General features: G+C 41.2%; 4 non-coding genes and 1 pseudogene across 4 annotated transcripts; all 5 read right to left on the bottom strand.

The window, feature by feature from the left end:
- Nucleotides 1-4,693: 4,693 nt before the first annotated feature.
- On the bottom strand, nucleotides 4,694-4,813 carry LOC140145397 (5S ribosomal RNA; annotated as a pseudogene).
- A 2,113-nt stretch (nucleotides 4,814-6,926) lies between these two features.
- Nucleotides 6,927-7,045, bottom strand: LOC140145395 (5S ribosomal RNA). The gene has a single exon (XR_011858043.1). It is a non-coding gene; the product is annotated as a 5S ribosomal RNA (ribosomal RNA).
- Nucleotides 7,046-9,156: 2,111 nt separating this feature from the next.
- On the bottom strand, nucleotides 9,157-9,275 carry LOC140145394 (5S ribosomal RNA). Its single transcript, XR_011858042.1, has one exon. It is a non-coding gene; the product is annotated as a 5S ribosomal RNA (ribosomal RNA).
- A 2,010-nt stretch (nucleotides 9,276-11,285) lies between these two features.
- Nucleotides 11,286-11,404, bottom strand: LOC140145383 (5S ribosomal RNA). The gene has a single exon (XR_011858032.1). It is a non-coding gene; the product is annotated as a 5S ribosomal RNA (ribosomal RNA).
- A 2,112-nt stretch (nucleotides 11,405-13,516) lies between these two features.
- On the bottom strand, nucleotides 13,517-13,635 carry LOC140145382 (5S ribosomal RNA). Its single transcript, XR_011858031.1, has one exon. It is a non-coding gene; the product is annotated as a 5S ribosomal RNA (ribosomal RNA).
- Between the last annotated feature and the right edge of the window lie 1,817 nt (nucleotides 13,636-15,452).

The raw sequence follows: 15,452 nt of genomic DNA, 5'->3' as shown, positions 1-15,452 counted from the left end.
GGACAGCGGTCACACTAAGTTTCTTGCCCTGCGGGGCCCTTTTATATTTGAACTCACTTTGGAGTGTTTAGTTGTCGTATGGAAGTCTCCGGCCTCGGGCCTGCCGGCCCTGCGGCCTTGATGCTTTTTGCTGATGGTGGAGACAGCGGTCACATTAAGTTTCTTGGCCTGCGGGGGCACGGTTGTTTGATGTGATCATTTATTAGTTTTTCAAACAAGACATCATGTACAACACAATTTTTAGGCTTAAACAGCTTACAGCTGTATCATACTAATGTATACAGATGCTTTTGAGTCATTTTCAACTTTAATTTCCCCCTATTTACAACATTATTCACTTTCACAGCATTTTTAAAGCTTTTTCGGATATAAAATGTATCTATTTATGACAAGATTGGTGGCGCTATTTAGATACTGGAAATTACTCTTTCAGGCTTTTAATAAAAATAATTCCTTTTATTTTTTTTGATGAAATATGTTTATAACATTTCTTTGTTGCTTGTTTCACCTATTCCATCTGTTTAAATGGCAGTATTGATTACCTACCCCTTGCAAATTAAGAAAGTTGATTTACGATAAATAGCGCCATCTATAGTTTGCATTTTCTTAATAATGAAGCCAATTCTATATACATCGAACAACCGTGGGGGCCTTTTATATTGGAACTCATTTGGAGTGTTTAGTTGTCGTATGGGAGTCACCGGCCTCGGGCCTGCTGGCCCTGCGGCCTTGATTTTTTGGCTGATGGTGGGGACAACGGTCACACTAAGATTCTTGCCCTGCGGGGCCCTTTTATATTGGAACTCATTTAGAGTGTTTAGTTGTGGTATGGGGGTCCGGCTTCGGGCCTGCCGGCTCTGCGGTCTTGATGATTTTTTTTGTTGTTGAGTGGGGACAGTGGTCATACTAGCTTTGTTGGCCTGCAGGGCCCTTTTATATTGGAACTCACTTAGAGTGTTTAGTTGTCGTATGGGAGTGTCCGGCCTCATGCGTGCCGGCCCAGCGGCCTTGATATTTCTTGTTGATGGTGGGGACAGCGGTCACACTAGCTTTGTTGCCCTGCGGGGCCCTTTTATATTGAACTCACTTGGAGTGTTTAGTTGTCGTATGGGGTCGCCGGCCTCGGGCCTGCCGGCCCGCGGCCTTGATGTTTGTTGCTGATGGTGGGGACAGCGGTCACACTAGCTTTGTTGCCCTGCGGGCCCTTTTATATTGGAACTCACTTGGAGTGTTTAGTTGTCGTATGGGAGTCACCGGCCTCAGGCCTGCTGCCCCTGCGGCCTTGATGTTTGTTGCTGATGGTGGGGACAGCGGTCACATTAAGTTTCTTGGCCTGCGGGGCCCTTTTATATTTGAACTCACTTGGAGTGTTTAGTTGTCGTATGGAGTCTCCGGCCTCAGGCCTGCCGGCCCTGCGGCCTTGATGTTTTTGTTGATGGTGGGGACAGCGGTCACACTAGCTTTGTTGGCCTGCGGGGCCCTTTTATATTGGAACTCACTTGGAGTGTTTAGATGTCGTATGGAGTCACCGGCCTCGGGCCTGCCGGCCCTGCGGCCTTGATGTTTGTTGCTGATGGTGGGGACAGCGGTCACACTAGCTTTGTTGCCCTGCGGGGCCCTTTTATATTGGAACTCACTTGGAGTGTTTAGTTGTCGTATGGGAGTCACCGGCCTCCCGGGGCCTGCCGGCCCTGCGGCCTTGATGTTTGTTGCTGATGGTGGGGACAGCGGTCACATTAAGTTTCTTGGCCTGCGGGGCCCTTTTATATTTGAACTCACTTGGAGTGTTTAGTTGTCGTATGGGAGTCTCCGGCCTCGGGCCTGCCGGCTCTGCGGCCTTGATGTTTGTTGTTGATGGTGGGGACAGCGGTCACACTAGCTTTGTTGATTTGCGGGGCCCTTTTATATTGGAACTCACTTGGAGTGTTTAGTTGTCGTATGGGAGTCACCGGCCTCAGGCCTGCCGGCCCTGCGGCCTTGATGTTTGTTGCTGATGGTGGGGACAGCGGTCACATTAAGTTTCTTGGCCTGCGGGGCCCTTTTTTTATTTGAACTCACTTGGAGTGTTTAGTTGTCGTATGGGAGTCTCCGGCCTCGGGCCTGCCGGCCCTGCGGCCTTGATGATTTTGTTGATGGTGGGGACAGCGGTCACACTAGCTTTGATGGCCTGCGGGGCCCTTTTATATTGGAACTCACTTGGAGTGTTTAGATGTCGTATGGGAGTCACCGGCCTCGGGCCTGCCGGCCCTGCGGCCTTGATGTTTGTTGCTGATGGTGGGGACAGCGGTCACACTAGCTTTGTTGCCCTGCGGGGCCCTTTTATATTGGAACTCACTTGGAGTGTTTAGTTGTCGTATGGGAGTCTCCGGCTTCGGGCCTGCCGGCCCTGCGGCCTTGACGTTTTTTGTTGATGGTGGGGACAGCGATCACACTAGCTTTCTTGCCCTGCGGGGCCCTTTTATATTGGAACTCACTTGGAGTGTTTAGTTGTCGTATGGAGTCACCGGCCTCAGGCCTGCCGGCCCTGCGGCCTTGATGTTTTTTGTTGATGGTGGGGACAGCGGTCACACTAGCTTTCTTGCCTTGCGGGGCCCTTTTATATTGATACCGTTTATAACAATATTATCGTGATGTGCGCTAATATTGCACATCATGCTATTAGCGCCTGCAAAGGTGAGAAAATTTTTAGAACATTTGTGCAAATGATACGCTATTTGGGATAAAAGCGCTATAAGCACATCTTATAGCGCCTATAAGCATGTTATGCTATTAGCGCTAATAACGTACCTGATGCTAATGAGTGCTATTAGCGCTATTAGCACACCTTACGCTATTAGCGCTAATGGCGCACCTCGTGCTAATGAGTGATATTAGCGCTATTAGCGCAAATAGCGCTAATAGCACCTACCATCCGTAGAAAATGGTCCATTTTAGAATTTGCAAACGATACACTAATGAGCGCTAATATCGGTATTAGCACACACTACGCTATTAGCGCTAATAGCGCTAGTAGCCGACCTTACGCTATTAGCGCACCTTGCGCTAATGAGTGCTATTAGTTCTATTAGCGCTAATAGCGTCTACCATTTGCAGAAAATGAACAATTTGGCACATAATACAATGAGTTGTAAAATCGTTATTAGCATACCTGTCGGTATTAGCGCTAATAGCACGCCTTATGCTATTAGCGCTAATAGCACATCTCACGCTAATGAGTGCTATTAGCGCTATTAGCGCTAATAGCGCTAATAGCACCTACCATCCGTAGAAAATGGTCCATTTTAAAATTTGCAAACGATACACTAATGAGCGCTAATATCGGTATTAGCACACACTACGCTATTAGCGCTAATAGCGCTAGTAGCACACCTTACGCTGTTAGCGCTAAAAGTGCACCTCGTGCTAATGAGTGCTATTAGCGCTAATAGCGCCTACCATTTGCAGAAAATGAACAATTTGGCACATAATACAATGATTTATAATATCGTTATTAGCATACCTGTCGGTATTAGCGCTAATAGCGCTAATAGCACGCCTTACGCTATTAGCGCTAATAGCACATCTCACGCTAATGAGTGCTATTAGCGCTATTAGCGCTAATAGCGCTAATAGCACCTACCATCCGTAGAAAATGGTCAATTTTAAAATTTGCAAACGATACACTAATGAGCGCTAATATCGGTATTAGCACACACTACGCTATTAGCGCTAATAGCGCTAGTAGCACACCTTACGCTATTAGCGCTAAAAGCGCACCTCGTGCTAATGAGTGCTATTAGCGCTAATAGCGCCTACCATTTGCAGAAAATGAACAATTTGGCACATAATACAGTGATTTATAATATCGTTATTAGCATACCTGTCGGTATTAGCGCTAATAGCGCTAATAGCACGCCTTACGCTATTAGCGCTAATAGCACATCTCACGCTAATGAGTGCTATTAGCGCTATTAGCGCTAATAGCGCTAATAGCACCTACCATCCGTAGAAAATGGTCAATTTTAAAATTTGCAAACGATACACTAATGAGCGCTAATATCGGTATTAGCACATACTACGCTATTAGCGCTAATAGCGCTAGTAGCACACCTTACGCTATTAGCGCTAAAAGCGCACCTCGCGCTAATGAGTGCTATTAGTGCTATTAGCGCTAATAGCGCCTACCATTTGCAGAAAATGAACAATTTGGCACATAATACAATAAGTTGTAATATCGTTATTAGCATACCTGTCGGTATTTGCGCTAATAGCGCTAATAGCACGCCTTACGCTATTAGCGCTAATAGCGCATCTCACGCAAATTAGTGCTATTAGCGCTAATAGCGCTAGTAGCACACCTTGCGCGATTGAGAGCATTTTTAGAACTTTTGCAAGTGATATGCTAATGAGTGCTAATAGCGTTAGTGATGAAAATAGCACGACTCGCGCTAATAGCGCTAATAGCACGCATTACGCTAATGGCCGCTATTAACGATATTAGCGCTAATATCACTTACCTTGCCGAGAACAGTTTTAGCACTTTTGGTAATAGCGCGCAATTGGTTCACCACAATTAGCACGAAATAGCAGAGGTTTGCTATTATCACGCTATCGGCGATATTAGCGCTATTAACGTGGAAAAAGCAGCAAATTGCAAATACCGCGCAATTTGCAAATTTGCTAGTGAGCAGCGCTAACGCGCTAAATAACCATCATCGCACCTTTATCCGGTATTCCCAAGCGGTCTCCCATCCAAGTACTAACCGGGCCCGACGTTGCTTAACTTCGGAGTTCGGACGAGAACCGGTGTATTCAACGTGGTATGGCCGTAGACATTTGAAACACCGATTTTAGCTTACTTATAATAGTTTAGCGTTGACTGTGTCAGAATGCTTGCTCACTTTTCTTTCAAACCTTCTATAATTGTAGCCAAATTATTGTGCAACACTTTTTGCTCTTGGTGAATCTTATACAACTAACTTTATTCAAATTGTGCTGATGAGATTCTAGTCTTTTCAGTTTTAGGAACTACGCCAAATCACGGGTTGCACGTCCGGTTCGCGTAAGTTTACCAAAGTCAGTGTCACAGTCACAAGGTAAACTGGTCGTCTTTTCAAATCTTGCGCGAAACCTTAAATGCAACCGATTTACTTGGTTCGACCTATCTTCAGTAGATAGCAAACATCGGCTAATGTAGTGTAAAGAAATGAGGATCAAGGATGTCACGGGCCTCAAATAAAAATATGAGGATCAAGGATGTATAGTGGGCCTACCCCGGTATGAAATCGCAGATGATAATTACATTGACTAAGAAATGAGGATCAAGGCTGTGACTTTGCTCAAATCAAGTTTTGAAGATCAAGGATGTGGTCGCGGTATAGTATAGAATTACAGGTGCTAAGTATATAAAGAAATGAAGATCAAGGATGTGACTTGGCTCAAATCAAGTTTTGAAGATCAATGATGAAACTGCCCTATAGTATAGAATTGCAGATGCTACCATTGACTAGTGTAGTATAAAGAAATGGGGATCAAGGATGTGACTTTGTGACTTGGCTCAAATCAAGTTTTGAAGATCAAGGATGTGACTGTGCTATATAATAGTATAGAATTGCGGGTGCTAACATTGACTAGTGTAGTATAAAGAAATGAGGATCAAGGCTGTGACTTGGCTCAAATAAAGTTTTGAAGATCAAGGATGTGACTTGCTCAAATGAAGTTTTGAAGATCAAGGATGTGACTGCGCTATAGTATAGAATTGCAGATGCTAACATTGACTAGTGTAGTGTAAAGAAATGAGGATCAAGGATGGACATCCAGGATACACAAAAACAATCACTCACGCACAAAATTTTAATTTAGGTAGGGAAATCTCTAAACAATACAAAATTTTAAAAAGTATAAAAAATGCAACTCGTAACACCAATACCCTTTTAACATAGGCCTGCCCATGTTGACACACACAAACAAACAAAGAAACAAACACAACACGTTATATTTTTTATTTTGCAGAAGCACGGATAACACAAATTAAGGTCAACATGCGATGTTTTGTTTTGTTCATTTTGCAGCCTGAATTGCATTGACTTCGTGTTGTCCAATACACGCATGTGAGCTCGCAACGTCAAGCGCGTCGACGCTAGGGCGCGCGCGGTATGCGCGTGAAACAATGATTTAAGTTTACGCGTACGCATTACACATGTGACAATGATACGCATTTCGCTTAACGACAATCAAAACAATCGCGTACAGCTGCTTTAGCTTGTCAACACGTGTTTTGAAACTTCTGCAATTTGTTCTGTTCAGTTGCTTGCAAAACTGAGTTCTGATGATACCGAGGTTTGGCTGTCACCGAATTACGTCTTTAATTTGCCAAAAAGAAAATGTGTCTATCATTCTATTTTGTGATAAGGTGGAATATCTACTTGCAAATGCCCGAGATGCGAATCACCTCTCTTGTCCGTGCTGCTGTCGGTATTCCTACCGCGCCGTAGACCTACTCCATAAAAGCAGTAAGTATCAGTATGATGATTTGGTTGTATTGATTATGATTGCAAATTATCATAAAGTTTCAGCTGCGAATATGTTACTTTGATTGAATTTCGCGATTCACAGCTATATTTTTGGCATTTTTTACGATAGCTAGGCAACAGTACAGCGCTTAGGCCTATTTGTTTTACCTCATATCATAATATGAATTACACAAAAAGTTGTTGGTCTCCCATTCAGCAGCTGACCACGATCGACTCAATGTTAGCGCTATGTGGTGGCGCGCGTTTGGATAGCTATTTTTGAATTGTTGTACACTAGATGTACGCTCCAGAAATTGAGAAAAAATATCATATTTTGAACAAAGTCGCTTTGTAGAGAGAAAAATTACATCACAGGCGACAGAGGAAACAAACATAAACACGAGCAAAAATAAAAAAGAAGAATTTGAATGCAAAAGTCTGCAGCACCCGGTATTCCCAAGCGGTCTCCCATCCAAGTACTAACCGGGCCCGACGTTGCTTAACTTCGGAGTTCGGACGAGAACCGGTGTATTCAACGTGGTATGGCCGTAGACATTTGAAACACCGATTTTAGCTTACTTATAATAGTTTAGCGTTGACTGTGTCAGAATGCTTGCTCACTTTTCTTTCAAACCTTCTATAATTGTAGCCAAATTATTGTGCAACACTTTTTGCTCTTGGTGAATCTTATACAACTAACTTTATTCAAATTGTGCTGATGAGATTCTAGTCTTTTCATTTTTAGGAACTACACCAAATCACGGGTTGCACGTCCGGTTCGCGTAAGTTTACCAAAGTCAGTGTCACAGTCACAAGGTAAACTGGTCGTCTTTTCAAATCTTGCGCGAAACCTTAAATGCAACCGATTTACTTGGTTCGACCTATCTTCAGTAGATAGCAAACATCGGCTAATGTAGTGTAAAGAAATGAGGATCAAGGATGTCACGGGCCTCAAATAAAAATATGAGGATCAAGGATGTATAGTGGGCCTACCCCGGTATGAAATCGCAGATGATAATTACATTGACTAAGAAATGAGGATCAAGGCTGTGACTTTGCTCAAATCAAGTTTTGAAGATCAAGGATGTGGTCGCGGTATAGTATAGAATTACAGGTGCTAAGTATATAAAGAAATGAAGATCAAGGATGTGACTTGGCTCAAATCAAGTTTTGAAGATCAATGATGAAACTGCCCTATAGTATAGAATTGCAGATGCTACCATTGACTAGTGTAGTATAAAGAAATGGGGATCAAGGATGTGACTTTGTGACTTGGCTCAAATCAAGTTTTGAAGATCAAGGATGTGACTGTGCTATATAATAGTATAGAATTGCGGGTGCTAACATTGACTAGTGTAGTATAAAGAAATGAGGATCAAGGCTGTGACTTGGCTCAAATAAAGTTTTGAAGATCAAGGATGTGACTTGCTCAAATGAAGTTTTGAAGATCAAGGATGTGACTGCGCTATAGTATAGAATTGCAGATGCTAACATTGACTAGTGTAGTGTAAAGAAATGAGGATCAAGGATGGACATCCAGGATACACAAAACAATCACTCACGCACAAAATTTTAATTTAGGTAGGGAAATCTCTAAACAATACAAAATTTTAAAAAGTATAAAAAATGCAACTCGTAACACCAATACCCTTTTAACATAGGCCTGCCCATGTTGACACACACAAACAAACAAAGAAACAAACACAACACGTTATATTTTTTTATTTTGCAGAAGCACGGATAACACAAATTAAGGTCAACATGCGATGTTTTGTTTTGTTCATTTTGCAGCCTGAATTGCATTGACTTCGTGTTGTCCAATACACGCATGTGAGCTCGCAACGTCAAGCGCGTCGACGCTAGGGCGCGCGCGGTATGCGCGTGAAACAATGATTTAAGTTTACGCGTACGCATTACACATGTGACAATGATACGCATTTCGCTTAACGACAATCAAAACAATCGCGTACAGCTGCTTTAGCTTGTCAACACGTGTTTTGAAACTTCTGCAATTTGTTCTGTTCAGTTGCTTGCAAAACTGAGTTCTGATGATACCGAGGTTTGGCTGTCACCGAATTACGTCTTTAAAAAAAAAAAAAGAAAATGTGTCTATCATTCTATTTTGTGATAAGGTGGAATATCTACTTGCAAATGCCGAGATGCGAATCACCTCTCTTGTCCGTGCTGCTGTCGGTATTCCTACCGCGCCGTAGACCTACTCCATAAAAGCAGTAAGTATCAGTATGATGATTTGGTTGTATTGATTATGATTGCAAATTATCATAAAGTTTCAGCTGCGAATATGTTACTTTGATTGAATTTCGCGATTCACAGCTATATTTTTGGCATTTTTACGATAGCTAGGCAACAGTACAGCGCTTAGGCCTATTTGTTTTACCTCATATCATAATATGAATTACACAAAAAGTTGTTGGTCTCCCATTCAGCAGCTGACCACGATCGACTCAATGTTAGCGCTATGTGGTGGCGCGCGTTTGGATAGCTATTTTTGAATTGTTGTACACTAGATGTACGCTCCAGAAATTGAGAAAAAATATCATATTTTGAACAAAGTCGCTTTGTAGAGAGAAAAATTACATCACAGGCGACAGAGGAAACAAACATAAACACGAGCAAAAATAAAAAAGAAGAATTTGAATGCAAAAGTCTGCAGCACCCGGTATTCCCAAGCGGTCTCCCATCCAAGTACTAACCGGGCCCGACGTTGCTTAACTTCGGAGTTCGGACGAGAACCGGTGTATTCAACGTGGTATGGCCGTAGACATTTGAAACACCGATTTTAGCTTACTTATAATAGTTTAGCGTTGACTGTGTCAGAATGCTTGCTCACTTTTCTTTCAAACCTTCTATAATTGTAGCCAAATTATTGTGCAACACTTTTTGCTCTTGGTGAATCTTATACAACTAACTTTATTCAAATTGTGCTGATGAGATTCTAGTCTTTTCATTTTAGGAACTACACCAAATCACGGGTTGCACGTCCGGTTCGCGTAAGTTTACCAAAGTCAGTGTCACAGTCACAAGGTAAACTGGTCGTCTTTTCAAATCTTGCGCGAAACCTTAAATGCAACCGATTTACTTGGTTCGACCTATCTTCAGTAGATAGCAAACATCGGCTAATGTAGTGTAAAGAAATGAGGATCAAGGATGTCACGGGCCTCAAATAAAAATATGAGGATCAAGGATGTATAGTGGGCCTACCCCCGGTATGAAATCGCAGATGATAATTACATTGACTAAGAAATGAAGATCAAGGATGTGACTTGGCTCAAATCAAGTTTTGAAGATCAATGATGAAACTGCCCTATAGTATAGAATTGCAGATGCTACCATTGACTAGTGTAGTATAAAGAAATGGGGATCAAGGATGTGACTTTGTGACTTGGCTCAAATCAAGTTTTGAAGATCAAGGATGTGACTGTGCTATATAATAGTATAGAATTGCGGGTGCTAACATTGACTAGTGTAGTATAAAGAAATGAGGATCAAGGCTGTGACTTGGCTCAAATAAAGTTTTGAAGATCAAGGATGTGACTTGCTCAAATGAAGTTTTGAAGATCAAGGATGTGACTGCGCTATAGTATAGAATTGCAGATGCTAACATTGACTAGTGTAGTGTAAAGAAATGAGGATCAAGGATGGACATCCAGGATACACAAAAACAATCACTCACGCACAAAATTTTAATTTAGGTAGGGAAATCTCTAAACAATACAAAATTTTAAAAAGTATAAAAATGCAACTCGTAACACCAATACCCTTTTAACATAGGCCTACCCATGTTGACACACACAAACAAACAAAGAAACAAACACAACACGTTATATTTTTTTATTTTGCAGAAGCACGGATAACACAAATTAAGGTCAACATGCGATGTTTTGTTTTGCTCATTTTGCAGCCTGAATTGCATTGACTTCGTGTTGTCCAATACACGCATGTGAGCTCGCAACGTCAAGCGCGTCGACGCTAGGGCGCGCGCGGTATGCGCGTGAAACAATGATTTAAGTTTACGCGTACGCATTACACATGTGACAATGATACGCATTTCGCTTAACGACAATCAAAACAATCGCGTACAGCTGCTTCAGCTTGTCAACACGTGTTTTGAAACTTCTGCAATTTGTTCTGTTCAGTTGCTTGCAAAACTGAGTTCTGATGATACCGAGGTTTGGCTGTCACCGAATTACGTCTTTAATTTGCCAAAAAGAAAATGTGTCTATCATTCTATTTTGTGATAAGGTGGAATATCTACTTGCAAATGCCCGAGATGCGAATCACCTCTCTTGTCCGTGCTGCTGTCGGTCTTCCTACCGCGCCGTAGACCTACTCCATAAAAGCAGTAAGTATCAGTATGATGATTTGGTTGTATTGATTATGATTGCAAATTATCATAAAGTTTCAGCTGCGAATATGTTACTTTGATTGAATTTCGCGATTCACAGCTGTATTTTTTGGCATTTTTACGATAGCTAGGCAACAGTACAGCGCTTAGGCCTATTTGTTTTACCTCATATCATAATATGAATTACACAAAAGTTGTTGGTCTCCCATTCAGCAGCTGACCACGATCGACTCAATGTTAGTGCTATGTGGTGGCGCGCGTTTGGATAGCTATTTTTGAATTGTTGTACACTAGATGTACGCTCCAGAAATTGAGAAAAATATCATATTTTGAACAAAGTCGCTTTGTAGAGAAAAATTACATCACAGGCGACAGAGGAAACAAACATAAACACGAGCAAAAATAAAAAAGAAGAATTTGAATGCAAAAGTCTACAGCACCCGGTATTCCCAAGCGGTCTCCCATCCAAGTACTAACCGGGCCCGACGTTGCTTAACTTCGGAGTTCGGACGAGAACCGGTGTATTCAACGTGGTATGGCCGTAGACATTTGAAACACCGATTTTAGCTTACTTATAATAGTTTAGCGTTGACTGTGTCAGAATGCTTGCTCACTTTTCTTTCAAACCTTCAATAATTGTAGCCAAATTATTGTGCAACACTTTTTGCTCTTGGTGAATCTTATACAACTAACTTTATTCAAATTGTGCTGATGAGATTCTAGTCTTTTCATTTTTAAGAACTACACCAAATCACGGGTTGCACGTCCGGTTCGCGTAAGTTTACCAAATTCAGTGTCACAGTCACAAGGTAAACTGGTCGTCTTTTCAAATCTTGCGCGAAACCTTAAATGCAACCGATTTACTTGGTTCGACCTATCTTCAGTAGATAGCAAACATCGGCTAATGTAGTGTAAAGAAATGAGGATCAAGGATGTCACGGGCCTCAAATAAAAATATGAGGATCAAGGATGTATAGTGGGCCTACCCTCGGTATGAAATCGCAGATGATAATTACATTGACTAAGAAATGAGGATCAAGGCTGTGACTTTGCTCAAATCAAGTTTTGAAGATCAAGGATGTGGTCGCGGTATAGTATAGAATTACAGGTGCTAAGTATATAAAGAAATGAAGATCAAGGATGTGACTTGGCTCAAATCAAGTTTTGAAGATCAATGATGAAACTGCCCTATAGTATAGAATTGCAGATGCTACCATTGACTAGTGTAGTATAAAGAAATGGGGATCAAGGATGTGACTTTGTGACTTGGCTCAAATCAAGTTGTGAAGATCAAGGATGTGACTGTGCTATATAATAGTATAGAATTGCGGGTGCTAACATTGACTAGTGTAGTATAAAGAAATGAGGATCAAGGCTGTGACTTGGCTCAAATAAAGTTTTGAAGATCAAGGATGTGACTTGCTCAAATGAAGTTTTGAAGATCAAGGATGTGACTGCGCTATAGTATAGAATTGCAGATGCTAACATTGACTAGTGTAGTGTAAAGAAATGAGGATCAAGGATGGACATCAAGGATACACAAAAACAATCACTCACGCACAAAATTTTAATTTAGGTAGGGAAATCTCTAAACAATACAAAATTTTAAAAAGTATAAAAAATGCAACTCGTAACACCAATACCCTTTTAACATAGGCCTACCCATGTTGACACACACAAACAAACAAAGAAACAAACACAACACGTTATATTTTTTATTTTGCAGAAGCACGGATAACACAAATTAAGGTCAACATGCGATGTTTTGTTTTGCTCATTTTGCAGCCTGAATTGCATTGACTTCGTGTTGTCCAATACACGCATGTGAGCTCGCAACGTCAAGCGCGTCGACGCTAGGGCGCGAGCGGTATGCGCGTGAAACAATGATTTAAGTTTACGCGTACGCATTACACATGTGACAATGATACGCATTTCGCTTAACGACAATCAAAACAATCGCGTACAGCTGCTTCAGCTTGTCAACACGTGTTTTGAAACTTCTGCAATTTGTTCTGTTCAGTTGCTTGCAAAACTGAGTTCTGATGATACCGAGGTTTGGCTGTCACCGAATTACGTCTTTAATTTGCCAAAAAGAAAATGTGTCTATCATTCTATTTTGTGATAAGGTGGAATATCTACTTGCAAATGCCCGAGATGCGAATCACCTCTCTTGTCCGTGCTGCTGTCGGTCTTCCTACCGCGCCGTAGACCTACTCCATAAAAGCAGTAAGTATCAGTATGATGATTTGGTTGTATTGATTATGATTGCAAATTATCATAAAGTTTCAGCTGCGAATATGTTACTTTGATTGAATTTCGCGATTCACAGCTGTATTTTTTGGCATTTTTTACAATAGCTAGGCAACAGTACAGCGCTTAGGCCTATTTGTTTTACCTCATATCATAATATGAATTACACAAAAGTTGTTGGTCTCCCATTCAGCAGCTGACCACGATCGACTCAATGTTAGTGCTATGTGGTGGCGCGCGTTTGGATAGCTATTTTTGAATTGTTGTACACTAGATGTACGCTCCAGAAATTGAGAAAAATATCATATTTTGAACAAAGTCGCTTTGTAGAGAGAAAAATTACATCACAGGCGACAGAGGAAACAAACATAAACACGAGCAAAAATAAAAAGAAGAATTTGAATGCAAAAGTCTACAGCACCCGGTATTCCCAAGCGGTCTCCCATCCAAGTACTAACCGGGCCCGACGTTGCTTAACTTCGGAGTTCGGACGAGAACCGGTGTATTCAACGTGGTATGGCCGTAGACATTTGAAACACCGATTTTAGCTTACTTATAATAGTTTAGCGTTGACTGTGTCAGAATGCTTGCTCACTTTTCTTTCAAACCTTCAATAATTGTAGCCAAATTATTGTGCAACACTTTTTTCTCTTGGTGAATCTTATACAACTAACTTTATTCAAATTGTGCTGATGAGATTCTAGTCTTTTCATTTTTAAGAACTACACCAAATCACGGGTTGCACGTCCGGTTCGCGTAAGTTTACCAAATTCAGTGTCACAGTCACAAGGTAAACTGGTCGTCTTTTTCAAATCTTGCGCGAAACCTTAAATGCAACCGATTTACTTGGTTCGACCTATCTTCAGTAGATAGCAAACATCGGCTAATGTAGTGTAAAGAAATGAGGATCAAGGATGTCACGGGCCTCAAATAAAAATATGAGGATCAAGGATGTATAGTGGGCCTACCCCCGGTATGAAATCGCAGATGATAATTACATTGACTAAGAAATGAGGATCAAGGCTGTGACTTTGCTCAAATCAAGTTTTGAAGATCAAGGATGTGGTCGCGGTATAGTATAGAATTACAGGTGCTAAGTATATAAAGAAATGAAGATCAAGGATGTGACTTGGCTCAAATCAAGTTTTGAAGATCAATGATGAAACTGCCCTATAGTATAGAATTGCAGATGCTACCATTGACTAGTGTAGTATAAAGAAATGGGGATCAAGGATGTGACTTTGTGACTTGGCTCAAATCAAGTTTTGAAGATCAAGGATGTGACTGTGCTATATAATAGTATAGAATTGCGGGTGCTAACATTGACTAGTGTAGTATAAAGAAATGAGGATCAAGGCTGTGACTTGGCTCAAATAAAGTTTTGAAGATCAAGGATGTGACTTGCTCAAATGAAGTTTTGAAGATCAAGGATGTGACTGCGCTATAGTATAGAATTGCAGATGCTAACATTGACTAGTGTAGTGTAAAGAAATGAGGATCAAGGATGGACATCCAGGATACACAAAAACAATCACTCACGCACAAAATTTTAATTTAGGTAGGGAAATCTCTAAACAATACAAAATTTTAAAAAGTATAAAAAATGCAACTTGTAACACCAATACCCTTTTAACATAGGCCTACCCATGTTGACACACACAAACAAACAAAGAAACAAACACAACACGTTATATTTTTTTATTTTGCAGAAGCACGGATAACACAAATTAAGGTCAACATGCGATGTTTTGTTTTGTTCATTTTGCAGCCTGAATTGCATTGACTTCGTGTTGTCCAATACACGCATGTGAGCTCGCAACGTCAAGCGCGTCGACGCTAGGGCGCGCGCGGTATGCGCGTGAAACAATGATTTAAGTTTACGCGTACGCATTACACATGTGACAATGATACGCATTTCGCTTAACGACAATCAAAACAATCGCGTACAGCTGCTTCAGCTTGTCAACACGTGTTTTGAAACTTCTGCAATTTGTTCTGTTCAGTTGCTTGCAAAACTGAGTTCTGATGATACCGAGGTTTGGCTGTCACCGAATTACGTCTTTAATTTGCCAAAAGAAAATGTGTCTATCATTCTATTTTGTGATAAGGTGGAATATCTACTTGCAAATGCCCGAGATGCGAATCACCTCTCTTGTCCGTGCTGCTGTCGGTCTTCCTACCGCGCCGTAGACCTACTCCATAAAAGCAGTAAGTATCAGTATGATGATTTGGTTGTATTGATTATGATTGCAAATTATCATAAAGTTTCAGCTGCGAATATGTTACTTTGATTGAATTTCGCGATTCACAGCTGTATTTTTGGCATTTTTTACGATAGCTAGGCA

The sequence above is a fragment of the Amphiura filiformis genome, unplaced genomic scaffold, assembly GCF_039555335.1.
Source record: "Amphiura filiformis unplaced genomic scaffold, Afil_fr2py scaffold_242, whole genome shotgun sequence".
NCBI lineage: Eukaryota > Metazoa > Echinodermata > Ophiuroidea > Amphilepidida > Amphiuridae > Amphiura > Amphiura filiformis.
Note: the sequence above shows the minus strand (reverse complement) of the source record. Positions and strands in the feature narration are given on the sequence as shown.